Source organism: Chinchilla lanigera, unplaced genomic scaffold (assembly GCF_000276665.1).
Source record: "Chinchilla lanigera isolate Chin_1 unplaced genomic scaffold, ChiLan1.0 scaffold00136, whole genome shotgun sequence".
Classification (NCBI taxonomy): domain Eukaryota; kingdom Metazoa; phylum Chordata; class Mammalia; order Rodentia; family Chinchillidae; genus Chinchilla; species Chinchilla lanigera.
Genome location: NW_004955537.1, coordinates 2,384,968 through 2,407,574, shown reverse-complemented (window position 1 = coordinate 2,407,574; position 22,607 = coordinate 2,384,968). Strand labels below are relative to the sequence as shown.

The following is a 22,607-nucleotide window of genomic DNA, read 5'->3' as shown; positions in this document are numbered from 1 at the left end:
GGGGAGCCTTCTGGGCAGCAGCTAGGGGTGATAGGGCTGACCAGGCTCCCTGCACCTGTGGGTACCGAACCAGGGCGGGAGGGAGCTGGGAACTATCAAGCTGCCTTAATCTTTTGGAATTGCTCCCTCTAAATTGCTTCAAGCTAAATGCTACTGCTGACCCTCCCAGTGCATCCCCAGATTTCAAGACCCATTCATCTCTTCCTTTCCCGTGGTACTTGTACCCTTCCACCTTTATTACAAGTCCAAATTTCTCCTGTCCGAATTTTATGGGAAGGAGCCAATTTGGTTTGTCCGGGTTCTCAGAACTACTCTATTCACTGCTTAGCTTATGGCACACAGAGTAGTTCAAAGGAAGAACCAAGATGTTTATAGCTAGAGGCTCAGCTGGCAAAATCGAATTTGCCTTCAAAACCACACAGGCAAAACTAAAATTGTCTTGCCTTGAGGTTTTAAGGAGAGGGTAAGAAGGGAAAACAGGTACTTAGCAAATGAAAGTGTCTGTATCATCCCTCGGTACTGCATAGAAAATGTGTGAGGTGTCATCCCCACCTGCGATGAGGAATTGGGTTGAGAGACGATCTGCCTTGCCTGACCACGGGGCAAGGCGGTTAACCAGTGGATGTAGGACTGAGCCAGGTGAGGGAAGCCTGGTATGTTCCCAAAATCCTGTTGGCAGTTGTCCCGCTAAGTTTCACTGACTGGGAGGCAGGAGGAAAGGCAGGGGCCCAGGCTGCTAGGGCTGCGCTCACAGCTCAATCCTCTGGCACCTAATGGACCCTGAGTGGAAGAGACCTGGGATACGGGTGTGGGTCGGGCGAGAGGAGTGTGTCAGAGGCCAGGGGCAGCCTGCCCCATTTCCCTGGACCGCAAGGGGCTGGCAGAACCGGGCATCCCCCGCTCCGGCCCAGGGGTCCAGATCTGGGTCTGCAAACACCTGAGAGCCCACTTCCCAGTTCCCTCCCGCCCTAGGTCGGTACCCACGCCCCAGACCGTGGCCATTGCACAAAAGCGAAGTGACCCGGAGGCGCACGGAGACCTTTCGAGCCCCTTCCGTCTTCAGCCGCTGCCCCGCTTCCGGTCCCCGACCCCTTTTCTATAACGGATGCGGCCTGCCCGGGTGCGGACGATTTGATTTGAGTACAAGGTGCGGCTTCCCATTGCCAGGGCGACCGCCCATCCCCCTTCACTGGCGGGCCTGCGCAGGGCGGACTAGGGCACACGTACTGCTCAGAGGGGGCGGGGCTAGGCGGTGTCTCCACCAATCAGCCGCAGCGGGGCGCAGTGGTGCTGGACCCTAGCGACCAGCTGAGCCCTCGGTCCTCCCTTTTGAGGAGGCGCTGGGGAGGGGTGACCTGCCCAGCGGCGGATATGCTGAGGCTTGTAGCTCACTTGGGTACCTGTTACGCATCAGGCGACGTCTACAGTTGCTGACAACTGGGCAACGAGGCTGCTTCCCCTGGCCTCTTTGCCTAGGCCACCATTGTCCAGTTTTGTTTAATCCTGCATTTGAAATCCTAGGCTCAGGATTCCCGAAGGCCTTCTGGACTCCACGGCGACCTGTATTTCCTCCCACAAAATGTGTCGCACAGAGTAGATTTGGCAGTCCTTCCACCACAGTAGGAAAGAACAAGGACTACATCAGTCCCTGGTCCCCTGTTTCCACCACAGAATGTGGTCAGCATTATTGAATGATTGGGCTAGAATTTAGAACCAAAGAACGTACGAAATCTGAGTTCTTCCAGTGCAATTTTAGTCAGAAACCCAATTCAGAAAGTGTATTTACTAATAGGGAAAGGAATATCCATTCTCTCTTGTCAAAACTGCATTTTTAATGACTCCTTTTTTTAGTCTATGGTTTCTATTTCTTAGATCCACTGCAGATGTGACTGTCCCTCATTGCAATTACCATTGTATGACCCACTCTTCGTCTCTCCCAGGATCACTGCAACAGTCTGCTCACTCCCTTCTCCTTCCTCTTTGCCCACAATGCAAATTTGATCATGTTTCTCTCCTGCTTCTAAACCCTCCCTGGGTTCCCAGTTCCCTGAAGATACTATTCATCTTTTTATGCCTGAAAATCCAGGCCCTTTCACAAGCTCCCTCTATCGCTCACCACTGTCTCCATCCCACCTCATCCACATCCTGTGGCCATGGAGCCATCTGGTTTGGTTTGGTTTGGTTTGGCTTTGGTACTGGTATTGCGAATCGAACTTACGACCTCGCGCTTGCCAGGCAGGTGCTGTATCACTGAGCTATGTCCCCAGCCCAAACCATCTATTTTCTGACATCCACATTCTCCTCCTCTGGTCCTTTGGGGTGCCCTCTTCACCCCTCGCATTTCTGTTTTCTACCAGGTGATCCATTATACCAGGTCAAAGCCAAGGAGGGACTGGGGACTGCCGGTTAGGGTGCTTGGTTTGTCCATTGGCACACTGCTGCCAACTAGTGGCTGTTTGGTGAATATGTCAGGGCTGGTTTTAACCTCATCCTCCCAGCTTGAGAGACTAGCTTGCTGTGGAAGGGGTCTTGACTGAGGTTATTACAGTAGTCGTTTGGTCACTCTGTCCATGGCACCCCAAGTGACCTTAGTAAAGCAGTGCTCTGATCCCACTGCTCTATGGCTTAATGCTCCATGATAAACTCCAAATTCTTCAATCATATTCTGGCCCTTACAGACCATATCTACCAATGTGCTCTTTCAACACCCTAAGTTTCAGCCAAGTTGACTATTCAGTATTCTTAAACAGCTCCTCCATCTAACTGTCTTACCCTAATACATTTTTTGTCCTTTCTCCTGGTCTGCTTTGCTCTATCTGTAAGGTTGTCTGGTCTTAAGATACCAAATTAACTGTCACTTTCTCTATGAACCATGTGCTCATTCCTTGAACTGTTACTAACTTTTCCAGGCATTCTTCTCCGTTATATCGTGTCTTGGAAGCAGTGTGCTTACTACAGTCAGAAAAAGGGCCGGGGATGTAGCTCAGTGGCATAAGTGCCTGCCTGGCAAGCGCAAGGTCCTGAGTTTGATTCCTGGAAACAAAAAAAGTCAGAAAAACTGATTTCATCTTTAGTTTCCTCATCTTTTGTGATATTAAAGTAAAATAAGATACATGGAATACAGGTGTCCGTGGGAGTTGCACAATCTTTCTCCTTCCACATGGTTCAGAAAGTCTGAGATTCCTAGACAGAATCTTCCGTTCTCATTTTCATTCTCATATCACCTTCCTTGATTGAGCCCAGAGCCTTTCCTCTGAGCTTCATCTCCAGACCATTTTTATTTCAAGACAGAGTCTTGTCAGGTTGTCCAGGCTGTCCTAAATTGTGACCCTCCTGCCTCAGTGTCCCAAACTACTGGAAGTATAGGTGTGCATTGCCACACCGGTGATCTCTGGCTCTGAGGGTTGGCATCCTATACCACCTTGTGCAAGGTTCTCAGTGCAAGCTATTTTCTATTATGAAAGTCAGATCTTTCCTTTAGTTTCACTTATTCATTTACTGAGTGCCTCCCAGGTGCTAAGGATATAGCAGTAAGAAGAAAAGAAAAATTTATATTCATGGAGCTTACATTCTATTGATTGCAATAAGCGACCAACAAATGTATAATAAAGTGTTAGATAGCAATTTGTGTTATGGGGAAAAAAGAAGCCAAACCAAGGATAAAGAGGATGATGAATTATGAAGGCTACAAGGGAGGCATGGGTCAGTTTTAGGCCATTTGAAGGCTTTTTTTTTAATGTTTGCGGTACCAGGGATTGAACTCTCAACCTTGCACTTGCCAGGCAGGCGCTTATGCCACTGAGCTATATCCCCAGCACCTTGAAGGCTTTCTTGAGGAAGTCATATTTGAACAAAGACCTGAAGGAAGTAAAAGAACAAATCATACACATATCTAGGGGGAAAACCTTCTAAAGAATTTGAAGGGTGCTGAGGCAGAGCCATGTAGGTATATTGGAAAGATTAGCAAGGAGGCCCACAGCTGGGCCAATATACATGAAATTGGAGAGGTGGCAGGATGCAGGTACATGGGACCTCATGGTCACATGGAACTAAGAGTTTTATTTCAGTGCTAATAAGTCACCAGTGGAGAACACTGGTCAGAGAAATGACAATCTGATTTACATTTTTAAAGGATCTTCTGTCTGCTGTAAGCTGTAAGGGAGTGTTACAGTTTATATCTAGATGTCCCCTCAAAGCCCCACATGCTCATAGGTGGGGCTGCTGGGAGATGAGACCGTGGAGGCACCTTGCCCTTTGGTCCACTGATGAGTTTTTTGCTAAATGTGCTATTAGCAGGTAAGGTCCAGTCACAAGAAGCGGGTGGCTGGGGGCATGGCTCAGAAGAATATATCTCCCTCCCTGTCTCTAACCTGTGAACTCTGCTCCCTGGCCACCATGATATAAGCAGTTTTCCTCGCTGGCACCACTTCCACCATACTTTTTTGTGTTTTTGAACCTGCTGAACATGGACTGAAACTTCTAAAATGTGAGCCAAAATAAACCTCTCCTTTAAGTTGTGGGTGTCAGGTATTGTGTCTCAGGGATGAAGAAAGTAAGACAGAAGCAAAAGCAGAAACGGGAACACCAGTCACGAGGTAGTTGCTGTTGTCAGGGGACACGTGATGACGGCTTGCCCTGTGTAGAAGCAGCAAGTAGATGTGGTCAACATGGAGATGCATCTTAAAGTTTCAGCCAACATGATTTGCTGATGAAATTGAGGTGAGTTTTGACAAAAAGAGAAAGAAAAGATAGCTGGGTTCACTGGTATTAACTGAGAATGGAACACTGATGAAGTTGGAGTCATTTGGTTCTGGATGTACTGAGTTGGATGCCCAATAGATACTCCAATAAGGACATGGAGCAGGCAGTTGGATATGCTAATCTGAGGTTCACATAAATCTGTATGGAAGATTTGGGGAAGAAGGGATTTAAATCACAGCAACATAATCTAAAATTGAATTTTAGACATCTAAGTCCCTTGGCCTCGTCCAGGCTCAAACTCTAGGCCTGAATGCCAGCCAGTTTGCCCTACTCCCCCCCTAGTTATTAAAGGCCTTGGCTAGTGCTCTGCAATGACACCTGGTCAGACAAGAACATGTCCATTTAAATTACTGGACTGTCCTTCACCTGTGTTCATCAAGGAATCACAGTTATCTCCTTAACAAAATTTGCAGTTTCTTACAAAAGTTATCCTACACATTTGCATTAAACAGTTGGTAAGGAGAAAAGGTCAGGTCATTTATTATGTAATAGTGGCTTTCTTTCCTTCTTAGATTCACTGTGTTTGTTCCATTCTTCTAATGGACTGGAATGGACTGGCCTCCAGTGCCTCATAAGCAAAGGACTTGATTTTGATTTAAGGTTCAAGAGAAAAACGATGTTGACTCCAACGCAGGATATCAGCTGTTCCATCTTTCTTCACTTCTCAAAACATGTTACCCATATCTTTCTCCTAGAGTAGTTATCTTCAAACTTTCCTGCTCATGGACTCCCTAAAGCAATTTTGGAGAACCGTACTGCTTAGCCACTGACATTAAAATTTTTCTTCTTAAATTCAAATATTTGCAGGAGATTTGATTTTTTTATATATGATATTGGCATTTAAAAGTAACTCTTCTTCAAAACATATGCAATAAGATACCATAGTAATATGATAGCCACATCCAGAAGATATGAGATGAGAAGGTATGAGCTGTTTTGTTAGATTTACACCTAAGTATTTCAGTTTTCAGGATATTGATGTGAATGATAACATGTTTTAATGTCAATTTCCATTTGTTCATTGTTAGGGATACAGTCTGGATGTTGAATGACCCCTAAAGGTTTGTGTGTTAAAGGCTTCGCCTTCGAAGAGGTGTTATTATTGGAAGGCAGTAGAAGCTTTGAGAGGTGGGGCCTTGTGGGAGGTCCTTAAGTTATTGGGGGTGTACCCTGCAAGGCGACTGTGGGACCCAGGCCACTTTCCCTTTCTCTTTTGCCCCCTGGCTCATGTGTAAGTGAGTTTGCTCCAAAATGCACTTCCTGCCATTGCAGTCTGGCAGTGCCCCTAACAGAGGCCCACAGCAATGGGTTCGCCCAGTCTTGAACTGGAACTTCTACAACTGTGAGCCAAATAAATCTGTCCTTTTGTAAGTCTCACAAGTACTTTATTACGATAATAGAAAGCTTACTCACACAGCTAGTATACAGGAAAGTGCTTGCCTTTGTATATTAATCTAATACCTCTAGCCTTACTCACTGACTAGTTGCAGAAGTTTTTGGTGGTAGTGGTATTGATTCTTTGGGATTTTCTACAGAGCCAAACTTATCTTCTGCAAACAAAGATACTTTTATTTCTTTCCTCTTAATCCATATGTATATATCTTCTTTTCTTATTGCATATGCTAGGACATTTAGTACAATGTTGAAAAGGAGTTGTGAGAGGAGACAGCATGGCCTTGTTCCTGACTTTAGCAATAAAGCTTCAAACTTCTTGCCTCAAGTGTAATAACCATAAGGCTTTCATATATGTTCTTTATGAAGTTGAGGAAATTTACCCCTCTTCTAAGTTTACTGAGAGTTTTTGTCATGCATGGATGTTGGGTTTTGTGAAATATGCTTTCTGGGTCCACTGATATGGGGGTATGATTACTCTTCTTTAGCCTGCTAATATGATGGGTTGAATTAATTGATTTCTAAGTGTTGAACTAGGGATAGGAAGGAGAAGGGAAGGGGATGAAAAAAGAATGTGTCATGTACATGTACCAACTTACCATGACGAATGTAATCATTATGTACTGCAAACATGTACTAATAAAAAAATTTAAAACATAAATGTTGAACTAGCCTCACATACCTGGGATAAACCCCACTTATTCACGGTATATAATTCTCTTTGTACATAACTGGGTTTGATTTGCTATTATTTTGCTGAGGATTTTTGTGTCTATGTCTTTTCTTGTAATGTCTTGATATTGGTTCTTTACCAGGTGGACTGACCTATACCTTCATTCCCAGTGGTTTTGGGCCATTTATCATCCGGTTTGGATTGGGTTATTGCAGTTTCCCATTAACCTTAACAGAGCATGTTAATACTAAGAGATGACCTAAGGCGTCTCCTTCACTCCAAATATATTTTTCCTTACCTCCACTGGGGAGTAATCCAGTTTCTCTCTGCCAGGGAGTCTGGCTCAAACACCATGCCAACACTGTAACTCCCTGTTTAGCTTGTTTACTCAGAGGCATGAGGAGCCCAAAATGACCAGGGGCAAGTATTAGCTTCCAGTTCAATGGAATCATTGTTGTGTTTCCTGGACGAAGTCTTTACCCATCTGGAACTAAGACTTCTAGGCCAGCAGGGCATAAGGTCATAGGAACAGAAAGCGAAAATATTGCTGGAGGATCACTACACATAATGGTAAGTGGTACCCTTCCCACTCCCAGCCCTTGATTCCTGGGCCCACAAATTCTGGCAATGAGAAGAAACAATACCATATACTTGATGCTAATTCAAAGCATATACAGCCTTCTGAAGAACCTTCCTCCAGCCCTACAACGTATCGCCACCTAGGTGGTACTTTTTTTTTTTTTGGTTTTTGGTTTTTGGTTTTTCTCCGGGACCGGGAACCGAACTCACGACCTTGCGCTTGCCAGGCAGGCGCTTTTGCCGCTGAGCTAAATCCCCAGCCCCCCTAGGTGGTACTTTAATTGCATCTTCAAACGGCTTTTCCACAGTTCTGTCAATCCTGCTGTTTCTGGATGGTGGGAAACACGACAAGACCAGTGAATTCCATGAGCACGAGCCCATTGCCACACTTCTTTGACTGTGAAATGTGTTCCTTGGTCAGAAGCAATCGTGTGTGGAAGACCATGATGGCAGATGAGGCATTCTGTAAGGCCGCAGATGGTAGTTTTGGCAGAAACATTATATACAGAAAAGGCAAATCCATACCCAGAATACGTATCTATGTCAGTAAGGACAAAGAGCTGCCCCTTCCATAATGTAAGCAGGCCAATATAATCAACTTGCCACCAGATCACAGCCTGATCATCTCGAGCAGTCGTGCCTTATTGAGTACTTGGAGTTGGTCTCTGCTGTTGGCAGATTTGCGGTTCAGCAGTGGCTGTAGCCAGGTCAGCTTTGGTGAGCTGCAGTCCATACTGCTGAGCCCATGCATAACCTCCATCCCTGCAAATGATGGGCACTTTATTCACGAGCTCATTGGGCAATTACAGGGTAGCTGAGGAAACAGATTTATTGCTATTCACAGGATGGATCATTCTACTTACTTGATTATTAGTCTCTTCTACAGTCTCCTTTTGGTGAGCATTTACATGGGACATATATATCTTCACATCTTCATCCATATAGTGAGGTCTATCCACATTCTTCTTCCTCAAATGTCTTCCATAAATGTTCCAGTCATGTTCCCTTCCAGTCTCTAACCATCCACCCAAACTACTTGCTACTGCCCATGAATCATATATCGTCCCCTATCTGGATTTTTTTCTGCCAAGCAAAATGTATGAACAGGTGCACTGCCTGAACTTCTGCCCACTGTGAAGATTTCCCTTCACCTCTGTCCTTCAGGGATGTCCCAGAAAGGGGCTATAGTGCTACAACTGTCTACCTTTGGGCAGTGCCTGTATAATGTGCTGAACCATTTGTAAAACAGGACCTAGTCTTCTATTCCTCTGTTAACATATCATAGGGTAAAGCCATGGGGCCACAGATGCATGCTGAAGGACAAAAAGCAATGTAGCACAAGTAAGAATCATGAGGGCTGGGGATATAGCTCAGCGGCACAAGCGCCTTCCTGGCAAGCACAAGGTCTTAAATTTGATTCCTGGGACCAAAAAAAAGAATCATGGGTATTTGGGCCACTTCTTCATGTAACTTACACCTTCTGGACCTGTGCAGGCTCGGTCATACATATACCACTTCCACTTAATGATGCACTGTTGCAGTGTACACCCAGTTTAACAACTCGGTGGGCCACATGGTGCCTCATTCATGATGGGCAGCTCAGGTCACATGATAACCTGGTATCCATGGTCAAGCATTCCATTTCCACTATGGCTCAGGAGCAGGCCAAGAACTGTTTCTTAACAGGAAAAGTTGTCTGCAGATAATGGTACAACCTTGCTCCAAAATTCTAAGGGCCTCTGCTGTGATTCATCTATGGGAGCCTGGTAGAGGCTCCAAAGAGCATTCCTATCTGCCCCTGACACCTCAGGTACCATTGGATCTGCCAGGTCATATGGCCCAAATGGAAAAACAGCCTGCACAGCAGCCTAGACCTGTTGCAGAGACTTCTCTTGTTCTGGGTTCCACTCCAAACTAGCAGCTTTCAAGTAACTCAGTAAATGGGCCAGAGCTACACACCCAAGTAAGGAATGTGCTTCCTCCAAAATCCAAATAGATCCATGAGGCATTGTGCCTCTTTCTTGGTTGTAGGAGGTGTCAGATGCAATAACTTATCCTTCACCTTATAAGGGATATCTCTGCATGTCCCCACACCACTAGACTCCTAGAAATTTCACTGAACTAAAGCCACCAAATACTTTACCAACAATTCCAGCGTGATTACTACCTTTTGCTCACTTGGTCTAATCCGCATAATGTCATCAACGTAATGGACCAGTGTGACACCTTGTGGAAGAGAAAAATGATCTATGTTGTGACACAGTGCTAGAGGATTCACATATTCCTGAAGTAGGACAGTAAAGGTGTACCACTAGCCTTGCCCACTGAAAGCAAATTTCTTCTGCTGGGCCTTATGGGTAGGTATGGAGAAAAAAAAAAATTGCCAAGTCAATAGCTGCATTCCAAATACCAGGTGATATGTTAATCTGCTCAAGCAAAGAAACCACTTCTGGTACAGCAGCTGCAATTAGAGTCCCAGGTTGATTAAGCTTATGGTGATTAAGCATCATTCCCTAAGATCCATCCATCTTCTGCACAGGCCAAATAGAGAGTTAAATGGCAAAGTGATGGGAACCACCACCCCTGCAGCTTTCAAGTCCTTGATGGTGGCACCAACCCCTGCAATCCCTCCAGAGATGCCTTCTTATTGTTATAGTTGTTTGTTTTGTTGTGCTTTTTTGGAAAAAAGTATAGCAAAATTTCATAACAAAATAATAGGAGAATAACATAGTTAATATATTGAATATTTGCTATCTTTAAAGTAGTTAATCAGAGTACTAGATATGGGCTTAAAATTTTTTCCAATTGATATTAGCACAAACCTTTCTTTTCAATGAACTAAGAGAAACTAGCAGTATAACTATCTTGTATTTTGGTTTTTTCCTTTTCCCTTGCTTTCTTTCCCCTTTTTCCCATCCTAGTTCGTTTTTCCTTTTGAACAATTTTTTCCCATTTCACAGTATCTATTGTGCATTTTGGACCTTATTTACTCTTTCAGTTTCTCACACCAGGGAGGCAATACAATGCTTACACACATGGATCTGATTTATTTCACTTATGAGTACGGATCTCTAGTTGTATTCATTTACTTATAAAAGTCTCAAGTTTATCCTTCTTTATGGCCGAGTAGTATTCTATTGTGTAAAAAGACATCTTTTTTATCCATTCCTCAATTGATGGGCATTTGGGTTGTTTCCAAGATTTAGCTGTTAAATTGTGCTGCTATAAACATGGGTACACATATATCACTGTGGTATATGTTTTGGTTTTTGACACAGGGTCTTGCTATATAGTTCAGGCTCACCTTGAACTCACTATGTGGTCGGTCCAGCTGGCCTTGAACTTATAGTGATCCTCCTGCCTCAGCCTCCCAAATGCTGGGACTACAGGTATGTGCCACCACCTAATTATGTATTCTAGAACTGGGGAAATGACCACAGGATGGATTCAGGACATACCGGACCCGCTGTGAGTCAGACCTTAGCTAAAACTCCACTGACCACCTGACCTCTCTAAGCGCCTACTCTTATTGGAGGGCCACAGTGATTTTTTATTTTTTTTAGTCTTTTTGAGACAGGGTCTCACTATGCAGTTCAGGCTGGTCTTAAGCTCATTTTGTAAGCCAGGTTGGCCTCAAATTTGCAATGGTCCTCCTGCCTCAGCCTCCTGAGTGCTGGGATTACAGGCATGCACCACCACACCTGGCTCACAGTGATGTTTTTAATCTCCTGTAATCAGCATTAATTTAGAACCAGTCTCCAGTAGTCCCTGAAATTTCTGATCATTTCCTTTTCCCCAATGTACAGTTACCCTGATAAAAGCCCTTAGATCCCTTTGGCAAAGGATGGGAGAAAGATTTAGTGTGACTTCTTAGTAGTGTAGCAGAGTTCTTCCCCATGGAGGCCCAGCCGCTCCTTCATTCGAGGTGTTCTGGGTCTAGAAATGTTCAGCCGGGCGTGGTGGCGCACGCTTGTAATCCCAGTACTCGGGGGCTGAGACAGAAGGATCATTGTGGGTTCAAGGCCAGTCTGGACTACAAAGTGAGTTCAAGGCCAGCCTGAACTGCATAGCGAGACTCTATCTCAAAAAGACAAAAAACAAAACAAAACAAAAACCTGGTTCAAGTTGAGTAATTGGTAGAGGAAATGTGATTCTCTGTTGCTACAATTTGAGGTAGATTTTTGTTCATTTTCCTTAATTTTTTTCTGTTGTTAGAAATCCAGTAAAAATTTAGTAGGCTTCCTAAGTAGTCCATTTTTGGGAACACCATAACTAGTCAGCCAAAGGAACAGGTCTACACATGTCAGACCATTCCGATCATTCCTCTGCTTCTGCTCTCATATAAGTATGCCCATCTTGCCTTTGGTGGTTGAGTGCTGCTACTTGGCCCCTGCTACTCTGGAATCCAATTAAACCTATCAGCTTATTTCTCAAATGAGTGACTGTGGCCCCTAATATAAGGCCTGGGATGCAGAGAAAAGCAATGACAGAGTTCTTTGAGAATGCTGGTTCTCCACTCACAAATCTGTTTCTTAAAGTATTAGTGAAGGGTACATTCCCTGAACCTCCCCTGTGTGGAGGATTAGGTTTTACCGGGCAAATGCACTCCAGCATTCCCATTTCACTGAGCCTTTGAATACCCTCATGAGCACTAAACCAAGGAATATCAGGCATCTCCAGCTCATTCATAGCGTGCCATCTCTTGCTACATATTTTGCCAATGAACCAAATAAACTATTAGCACTGTTTTTTCTTTAACTCCACAAGCCATAACATTATATTCAGAAATTCTACTTAATGGGCTCATATCAAGAAACTCAGCCTGATCCAGGTTTACATGCCCTCCACTACTATCCCATACCTTTGAAATCCATTCCCATTCTTGTTCCTCAGACCTGTGCTTGTAAGAATTAGAAAACTCAAGAAGTTCTTTGGCTGTATAGTGGCACTCCTCCTGGGGCATGCTGTGTTCTTCACCTTTAGGAGCCATCTGAGCTCTGAGTCTGGTCATAGATCTAGAGGCAAAAGTGAGGGTGGGTTGTGAGGAGTGTCAGCATTATCTTGCTTGGTAAATGCATCTGGGATGGTTATTACCATTTCCATGGGGAACACAGGATTAGTTTCCTCAGATATATAAGGGGAAACTAACACCACAGGAGGTGGGTTACAGATGTCTCTGCCACTAAGGGTGGGAAAATATCTCCCTCTGCCAAAATAATCCAATCAGGACTTAAATGTCCCTGGCCTCATTAAGTTCCTTCCAAATATTTCTATCCCATTTTATGGGAATCCATTCCTTTCCTGATCGGTGCTCTCACTTTTACTTCAGATACCGTTCAGGACTGAGTATGAAACTTGTGCTGTAATTCAGTTAGTCAATGTATGCGGGCTTATGTTTTGGTTTTGGCAACTACCCTGTGGCTAAAGGAGAGAAGATTCTGCTTCAAGATACCTTAGAAGCCTTTAGATTCTTTACATATGTTTGGAGCTGGGAATGTGAGTCTTTAAGCTTCTTATTTTCCTTTATTAATTTGTCTTTACGTTTTGGAGCCTTTAAACTGTTTATGCATTTCTTAAATTCATGATTTTCCTTTACTAGTTTTTCAAGAGATGCTAAGAACTAGCCAGCATCAACCACACTTCCAAAAATGCTCAGAAGTATTGTACACAGAGGCCCTGAATTCCTTGTATCTCGCAAGTGGCAAACAGGATAATGAAACGGAGCTATGCTATATATTGCTTTAATCAGCTCACACATGGACTATCAGTACCCTCAGAAGGAGGGACCATCTCAATTTTAGGTCTCAAATTAGAAAGCCAACTCTAGAAACCATTAAACTAGTTACAGAGATTCATCCTCACAATTCTGTCTCTAGGTCCACTCTTGGTATCAACATTTGTATTAGTTCGGGTTCTCTAGAGGAGCAAATTCAGTATCAAATATATATCTGATTACACAAGGGATTTACGAAGCAGGCCTACAAGATCAAAACTGGAAGTCTTAATAACCATCTGCCAGAACAGAGACAGAATCCAGAAAGGCCATCTGTGCACCGGAGAGCCAGAGGATCCAGAAGCAAAGGTTGAAGGCCCAGAAGCTCACTGCAGTCACTAGTATGAAAATCAGAGTCTCTGCTGGAAGCCTAGAAAGTCTGTGTTGGAAGCCTGAAAGAGCTAGAGACCAATGTCCGAAGGCAATGTTAAACACCAGCTTCGGGGCTGGGGATTTAGCTCAGCGGCAAAGCACCTGCCTGGCAAGCACAAGGTCATGAGTTCAGTTCCCGGTACCGGAGAAAAACCAAAAAAAAAAAAAAACACCAGCTGCCTCCAAAGATTTCCTAAAAATCCAGACATTGGATGCATGTTGTATTCCGATAATTCCCTCTCAAGTGAGAAGCCTCATTGTGAACATTTACCCCTTATATCACCAAGCTGCACCAGTTTGGGGAAAAGGCTGTAGTATGTAAAATGAAACAGTTCTTGCTAGCCGTTTTAATGTCACTGGTCTTTAACTTGGCCTGTCTGGGCTATTTTGACTTCTTAACTAGTTTCTGGAGTTCTTATAAGGTTTTTAGACTCTGTAATCATTGTTAAGTTTGTGTCTGTGGAAGAATTAAGTCTGAAGCTTTCTACTGTGCTTTTTTGCTAATGTCACACCTCCCAGATTCGTTTTTGAAGAGTGTTATACATGTGGAAGCTGAGAATTAGGATCTGAGTATTCCCTTAAGGCTAAATATGCTTGCATACCACTGGGAAAGTTTTGTAGACACCCAGGCACATGTATACAAGTTAAAGGACCACTTTCCTGAATGTCCCAGGTTGGTGTCCCTCTGCTCCCCTTAGGTTGTTCCTTCATCTGGACACGTTGTCAAGGTGCACATCTGCTTTCTGTACTGAGTCTCTTCCATCCATGACCCTGGGCACCTGGACCAGAGGATGTATTTGACAGACTTTCAATAGTTTGATGATTAATTTTTTTGTGTTACCTTCGCTAGGTTAAGGATACCTAGATACCTGTTAAAATTTTACTTCTGTGTATATGGGAGTGTTTCCAGAGGATATTAGCATTTAAATCAGTACAGGTTCACCCCCACTAATGTGGGCAAGGTATCATATAATCTGTTGGGGTACACCCCAATACAACAAAAAGGTGAAGGGCATATTCATTTTCTCTGTCTTTCTGGTTCTGTCTCTCTCTCTCTCTCTCGCCATCCCTCTTACCGTTTAGATCTAAATTATTTCCCTAAGGTCTCCTGTGCCCTGTGTTGAAAGGTGACTGGATTATGGGGGTGCTATACTCATCAGTACATTAATCTGTTGATGAGTCCCTGGCTAAATGTGCTATTGGGAGATGGGTCATGGGAGGCGTGGCCTAAAAGGCTGTATTCCTGTCCTGGCTCCTCCATTCTCTCTACTTCCTGGTTGTCGTGTGTTAAGAAGCTTTCCTCCACTGTACCCTTCCGCCATGCCCTTTCTGCCTGGAGTCAATCAACTGTGGACTAAACCATGAGCTGAAATAGACCTTTCCTGCTTTAATTTGCAAGTGTCAGGTATTCTGTTTCAGTGAAGTGAAAGTCTCAGTCTCTCCCTCCCTCCCCTTTCCCTGTCTCCCTTCCTCCTTCTCCCTCCTCTCCCTGTTCTCCTCCTCCTCCCCTCCCTGCTTATAGAGCTGGGGCATCCATTTTCCCTTACCCTTAGACACCGGCACTCCTACTTCTCAGGTCTTCAGACTCCAGAAATTATGACTGAGAATTATTCCATTGGTTTCCCTGGTTCTTAGGTCATTGAACTTGGACTGAATCACACTATCAGTTTTCCAGGCTCTCCAGCTTGCAGCCAGTATATTATGGGACTTCTCAGTCTCTATAACCATGTGAATCAATTCCCACAATAAATCTCCTCACATATCTATATAAATGTTCTGTTCCTCTGGAGAACCCTAATATAGATTTTCTTACTGAGAGTGGTTCTAGAGAAATAAAATTTTTGTTTTATTCACTGAAATATGAATTAAAAGATGGTCCGCTGTATTAGTCTAGTTTCCATTGCTATAACAAAATACTTAAGACTGAATACAAAGGAAAGAAGTTTATTACTGAAGGGCTCTATGGTGGTCCATCATAATGTAGATCTGGGCCCAAGCTAAATTACACTACCAGCACTTTCCATTCACTCTCTTCTTTAGGCTAGTTGCTCTTTGAAGACCACTGGAACACTCTCTCCCACAGGGATCCCCAGTAGAGACCACAAAGAAATTATCAGTAAGTGTTTGGTGAACTTGAGTTTTCTTCCTTACATTACCTAGCTACCAACTACAATACCTTGAAAACACTTTTCTATTTAATTTTTCATTATTTCTTCTCTGAGGTAATAAATCAGGGATCCTGTAATCTTAGTTTCATTCCTTTAGGCAAGTCCCTACAAAGCTTTTATTTAGATCACTGAAGAAAAGCAAAACAGATATGCCTGTCTTCAAAATGCAGTTGTGGGAAGAATAAAGAAGACACTATTAAGTTATAGTGAAGTGTTGTGCTTCTTGGCCAAAAGCAATAGCATATGTCAGTGGTAAGTGTGAATAATATACTGAGGTTCTTTCAAGAACTCTGAAGTAAGACTGGTAAGGCTGCCCAGTACAGTAGACATCGATATTTGGTGCTTGTCATCTAATCACCCTTTTCAAGGAGGACCACTCTCTCCCTACTCTCAGTCTACATGTTTATGGGGGACCCCACCCCATCACCTCATCAGATCAATGAGGTGCAAAGATTCTCTTGTGGGAAAAATTGAGAGAGAAGTCATATATTTAAGCTGTACTTGAACTAAAAGTGGTAGCTCCAGCCTCATGTACCATAAGAGGAAAGAAAACCTTTCTTTGAATGGAGCCAACAGATCAATAGATAGACAAAAGGAAGGTTTGAGTCTATAGTCCCCATGCCTGAGCCCAGTTTCCATTATATGAGTCAATAATTTCTTTTCCTTAAGCTGAAATTGATTACCTAGCTATAGAATCAAGTTCCAATGCATATAAACAGACTTTGATAAAGTTACTACAAAAATTTTTACTTCATTGTCCCCAAGTCATTCGACTTTTCAGGAGGTTAGTCAGTCATGGACAGGGTTTACATACCTGAGAGTAAGGACACAGGTTTACGTTTAGAGCCAGACATGCATGCAGTTGACTCTGATTTCCTAACCTGTTCAAACATCAGTTTTTTCACCTGTTAAATTCAGATAATAATGATGTCAGTGTGATTTTTTTTCATATATGAGGGCAGACTTTATTAGCCCAAAAAACTACTTATAATATCTTGGGTTTTTTTTTTTTGGTACTGGGAATTGAACACATGATTTCAGGCTTGCCAGGCAAGCACTTATGCCACTGAGCTATATCCCTACCCTAATACCTTGGGTTTTAAATTAATAACAGATTTATTAATCAGAACTCAAAATCTTGGTTTTAAGCCATGAAAGTTCAATTTATAAGCAACTTAGTCTATTTATAAACATATTTATGTAAAATAATAATTAAGTTTAAGGAAATCTTTTATTGAATTTGTAAATCCCGTATATATTCTTTTTTACATTTTTTTTGTATGCCTGGCCAATCAAATTTTCCTCCCTAAAAAGCAAAATGTTCCTAAGTACTCAACAAAAATTTATATATAAAATATATAAATCTAATAGGTCTAAGGGGCTGGGGATTTAGCTCAGCGGCAAAGCGCCTGCCTGGCAAGCGCAAGGTCGTGAGTTCAGTTCCCGGTACCAGAGGGAAAAAAAAAAAAAATCTAATAGGTCTAGTTGTCAAATTATTCAATACAATTTATGGACTTCATCAAATTTTCTTATATCTTTCAGGTCTAGTCTTTAATATGCCATATTATTTTAAAATTACACTTTAAGTACAAAGCACATACATACAGTTATTTTAAAGACAAAATTATTAATATCATAGTTTTGATTTCTTTATCTTTTCTGTATTTAATCCTACACCTTTTCAGGTTTGAAAAACTCTTTAGTCACTGAGAAGAAGTTCTACACTCTCTAGGGAGTTCAGATTACTGGGTCAACAATTCACAACCATGATAGAGTTACCCTGTCAGGATGGCCAATTTGAGGACAGCTCAACAGTTCCTGGCTGTAATTAAGTTTTCTTCTCTGGATGGCTGAGGTTGACATCTTAAACAAGTTGAGGTATTGGGTTGAAAATCTATTAACCCAGTAAGGTCATTATCAGTCAGAAATTTGACACTGGGGAGCAGGACCTAAGCTTTGCAGGCTTCCAGGATGATTCTTCTACTTGAGCCGCTTGTAGATACAGTGAACCCTGTTTGTATCACCATGACAACAGAGGACTTCTAGTACATATCCTCCCCAAGGCTTCAAATAACACCCTTCTGTAAGTCATCTGATCAAAGTTTGCAACCTCACCCACCTTGTAGGGAGGGAAATTGTGTTACAGTTTGAGTGGATTCTTAAGCCTCTTAGGATATTTTAATGCCATTGTTCTTTAAAAACTACTGAGACCTTTCCATCTGTCTTTTAAGATTCGAGAGTATACTTTTGTAAAAACTTATCAAATTATACATTTAAATATGTATTATTCATTGCATATCAATTATACCTCAATAAAGCTGTCAAAACAACAAAGAACCCCTCAAAGATTTCTTTCCAGTCCATGCTCCATGTCCATGATGCACTGGCTAAGAGTATTAACCTTATTGTCACTCTGGGGCCTTGGCTGGTGGAGAACGCACTACTCAAAACCATGCTGACTGCTGTGGTGTAGGAAAAGTGCGGCAAAGCACACAGGTTCCAACAGCTTCCACCCAGAAGTAACAAGGCTACAAAACCTTCTGTGGCTTTGTTACGTGCTTACAATTTGAGAATTATATATTCCTAGTTTATTATAAGTCATCATTATGTAACTCTTTTTATCCTTAGTAATGCTTTTTCTCTTATGTTTTCTATTCTTAAAATATCTAAACAGTAGATCTCTTCTGATTAATATTTTTCTGGGATACCTATTTAAATCCTTTTGCTTTCAACCCTTCTGTCTGCTACTTTGGATCTTGAAAGACCTCTGAAGGCTCATGTGTTGAAGGTTTTCTCCCCAGGGTCGCAGTATTGAAGGATGCAGGGGCCCCTGAGAGGTGGTACCTAGTGGGAAGCTTTTTTTTTCCAGACAGGGTCTCACTCTGTAATTCAGGCTAGAGTTGAATTCACTATGTAGCTCAGGCTTGCCTTGAACTTGTAGCAATCCTCCTGCCTCAGCCTCCTGAGTGGTGGGATTACAAGGGTGCACCACCATACCAGGCTAGTAAGAGGCCTTTATTCATTGGTGGCAAGCCCTTGGAGGGGACTGTAGGACCACGGTCTCTTCCTCTTTCTCTATGTTCCTTGATACATGATGTAAGTGATTTGCTCTACCGTGCACTCCTGACATGATGTGTTGCCTCCCTACAGAACCAAAGCAAAGAGTCAGATCAGTCATGGACTGGAGCCTCCAAAACTGTTAACCAAAATAAGCCTTTTTGTCTTAGAAGTTAATTATGTCAGGTATTTTGCTTTACTGACAGAAATCTAACACACTATACCCTTACATTTTAGGTGCATCTCTTTTTTTGTTTGTTTTTTTGGGGGGTTTTTTTTAGGGGTTTTTTGTTGTTGTTGTTGTTGTATTTTGGTTTTTTGTTGTTGTTGTTGTTTTTTTTTTGCAGTACTGGGGATCAAACTCATGACCTTGTGCTTGCCAGGCAGGCACTTATGTCACTGAGCTATACTCCCAGCCCCTAGGTGCATCTCTTTAAGCAGTATATAGTTGGGTTTGAGTTTTCATAACTGTTCTGAAAATTCTTTTACCTTTTAACTGGTGAGTTTATTTCATTTTATACTTATTTGGAAAAACATTTCCATGTGTCCTGCTTTTCTTTGGGATTGATCTGGTTTTGTCAGTTCAGGTTGTCCCCTTTGTTAATTGGAATTCAATTTTTATTGCATTAGTGGCTACCCTGAACATTTTCACAGCATACTTAATCTCAAAAGGGAACATTACTTTCCTTCACTTGAACAATTATAGACTCTAAAATGGCTAACTCTATCCAGGCATGATGGCTCACATCTGTAATCCCAGCTACTTGGGAGGCCAGGCAGGTGGACCACAGCTTTGTGGTCAGCATGGGTAACTGAGGGAGAACTTGTCTCAAAATAAAATATAAATAAATAAAAGGAGCGGGGATAAAGCTCAGTGACAGAATGCCCTCTGATTTGATCCTCAGTACCCCCCAAGTTGTAACTGCAAATACTCCTTCCAAATCTTTTCAGTACCAAACCTATTCATACAAGCCTTCTAAAGCAAACAAAATTCATTTTTTTGTTTCTTCATAGGTTATTTTTTTCTCTAAGGGGATATCATATTGAAGGTGCCATCTTTGTCCAGGGATCTCAGTTACAAATCTTCACCCTCCATAAGCCCAATTCTCCACCTTCTTGTCATTATTTTGTCATAAAGATCCATACCCTTCCGTTATTAGATGAGTAAATGTGCTCAAACCATCCAAAGGGTCAGTGCCAACTTGTCACTTGGTTTTCAGATACCCTTTTTATTTTGGCACTACAGATTTCCCTTTTTTTATTTTTATTTTTTAAAGAACTGGTAATTCAGGGCTTGGGACAGAGCTCAGTGGTAGAGTGCTTACCTAGTATGCACTAGGTTCTCAGTTTGATCTCTAGCACTGCAAATTTAATCAATCAATATAAATAAATACATAATACATTTAAATGGATATTTGCTATATTTTTGTAGCTGTTGTGAGTATGTGGTTTTTGCTTTATGGTTTGGTAGGGGTTTTTTGTTTGCTTTTGGTTTGGTTTGGTTTCGTTTGATAGTATCGGGGATTGAATCCAGGCAGGGCCTTTGCACTGAGTTTGTAGGTGTTTTTAGCAGGTTTTTGAGGTTTCTTTTTCAAATTTTTTCTCTCATTCTTTTACATTAGAAATATATTTTTCTGCATCATCTTTTTCTTTTATTGTACTGGGAACTGAACTCACAACCTCACACTTGCCAGGTAGGTACTGTGCCACTGAGCTGTATCCGGGGCTGTACCATCTGGTTTCAAAGTTGTATTTTCATACTTTTATACTTATAGAGGTTCCCCCTAATTTATCTAGACTCATTGTTTTCCTTATGCATGACTAAAGTTCGCAGTATTTAAATCTTTACCAGCAAATAAATTAAGAATCTTGGCACACTCCTCCACCTCTCCTTCTTACCTTGCCTCCCTGATGTTTTGGAATCACTTAGAACTTTAATTCTAGATGGTTAGGGATATATCCTTTTTGTTTATTTATTTCTACTTATTTATTTTGAGACAGAATTTCACTATGCAGTTCAAGTTGGCCTAGAACTCATTTTGTAGCCCAGGTTGGCCTTGAACTCACAGCGATCCTCCTGCCTCAGCCTCCTGAGTGCTGGAATTACAGGTGTGTGCCACCATGCCTGGCTTGATATATCTTTTTAAAATGATTTTTAGGTACATTTCTAATTTTTTGTACCTTCCATCCCATCTTATCCTTTTGTCTTTCAGTGTAATGAGTGTTATTTGAATGATAAATGAAACAATAGATTTGGTAAAAAAGCAACATTTTTGTTTGAATCTTTGTCATGGACTTAACTATACATTAACTTAGTCTTTGCCTTTACATAATTAAAAATTTTAAAGGGCACTTTTCAAAAACTCTTTAAGCAGTCTTAATTTTGCTAGAAATTTTGTTTGGGATTCCTAAACCCCAACAATCTCCTTCCCTGTCGATATGCTTGTTAGGACATAATTGTCAAGTAAATTTTCAGCCCAACTCATCTCTTATTTTTCTTATTGTGGTAAAAATACACACATTTGCTCTCTTAATTTTTAAGTGTACATTACAGTATTGTTAACTAGTTGTACACTGTTATACAACAGATTTTTAGAATATTTTAGAACATCTTTTATGACTGATAACAACACTTTATAAACCCTGGCAATCACCATTCTACTTCCTGATTCTATAAATCTGGTTACTCTAGATGCGTCATACACAGCCATATTTAGTAGTACACACCTGTAATCCCACTACCCTTGGAAGGCTGAGGCAGGAGGCACACAAGTTTTAGATCACCTTGGGTAACTTAGTGACTTTAAAAAAAAAGGAAACCTCATACAAGTGGAATAATTCAGTGTTCATAACATCTTCAAATTTCATCCACGTTATATATAACAGAATTTTCATCTTTTTAAAGGCTAAATAGGATTATATAGCTATAAATTGTATGTATGGGCCACTTTTTTTTTTTTTTGGTAATGAAGGTTGAACTGTAGAGCCTTTATACTCAGCTACATCCTCAGCCCTTTTTAATATTTTATTTTAAGACAGATTCTCATTACGTTGTGAAATTGCATGGGCTGGGCTTGAACTCTTAATTCTCCAACCTCAGTCTCCTACAACACTGGGATTGCAGGTGCAACACCACCACACGCCATGCCACATTTTCTCTGTGCATTCATTCACCGAGGACATTTAGGTTGAATGAAAAGGGGTACCTTAGACTATTCAAGCTGCTATGACAAAGTACCTGAAATTGGGTGATTTATCAACAAAGCAAGAAATTCTACCGGCTGGAAGTCTGAGACCAGGGTGTCACCATGGTCAGGTTCTGGTGAGTGCCCTTTTCTGGGTTGCCCTAATGTGGCAGAGCAAACAAGAGAGAGCTCTGGAGCCCTTTTATGGAGGCCCTAATACCATTCGTGAACGCTCTAGCTTCATGTCCTAATTTCCACCCGCTGTTACCATCACATTAAGGGTTAGAATTTCAATTTAAAACTGTTAGGGTGACACAAACAGTCCACAGCAATGGGTGTGCAAATAGCTTTTTGCAATCCTGTTTTCAGTTTTTCCAGATATATACTCAGAAGTGAGATTGTTAGATCATATGGTGGTGCTATTTTGTTTTGTTTTGTTTTGTTTTTTGTTTTGTGGTACCGGGGATTGAACTCACGACCTTGCGCTTGCCAGCAGGTGCTGTGCCGCTGAACTAAATCCCCAGCCTTTTAAGTTTTTGAGGAATTTCGTAATTTTTTCCATAGGAGCTGCACCATTTTACAATCCACCCACAATGCACAAGGATTACAATTTTTCCATAAACTTATCCATACCTGTTATTTTACTT

The 22,607-nt window shown here is 41.9% G+C and overlaps 1 protein-coding gene across 4 annotated transcripts in view; it reads right to left on the bottom strand.

The window, feature by feature from the left end:
• Positions 1–5,985: 5,985 nt before the first annotated feature.
• The window catches only part of Znf691 (zinc finger protein 691), a 37,736-nt gene continuing 21,114 nt past the window's right edge, over positions 5,986–22,607 (bottom strand). The window contains exons 4-8 of one of the 4 annotated variants that reach the window (XR_001232078.1): positions 16,533–16,623; positions 12,267–12,420; positions 9,573–9,631; positions 8,269–8,383; positions 5,986–8,167 (exon numbers count right to left, since the gene is read on the bottom strand). The gene's annotated coding sequence lies outside the window, so the exon portion shown is untranslated. Of the gene's footprint in view, positions 8,168–8,268; positions 9,632–12,266; positions 12,421–16,532; positions 16,624–22,607 lie in introns of all 4 variants that reach the window. The other 3 variants (XR_001232077.1, XR_001232080.1, XR_001232079.1) reach the window with 3 other exon arrangements.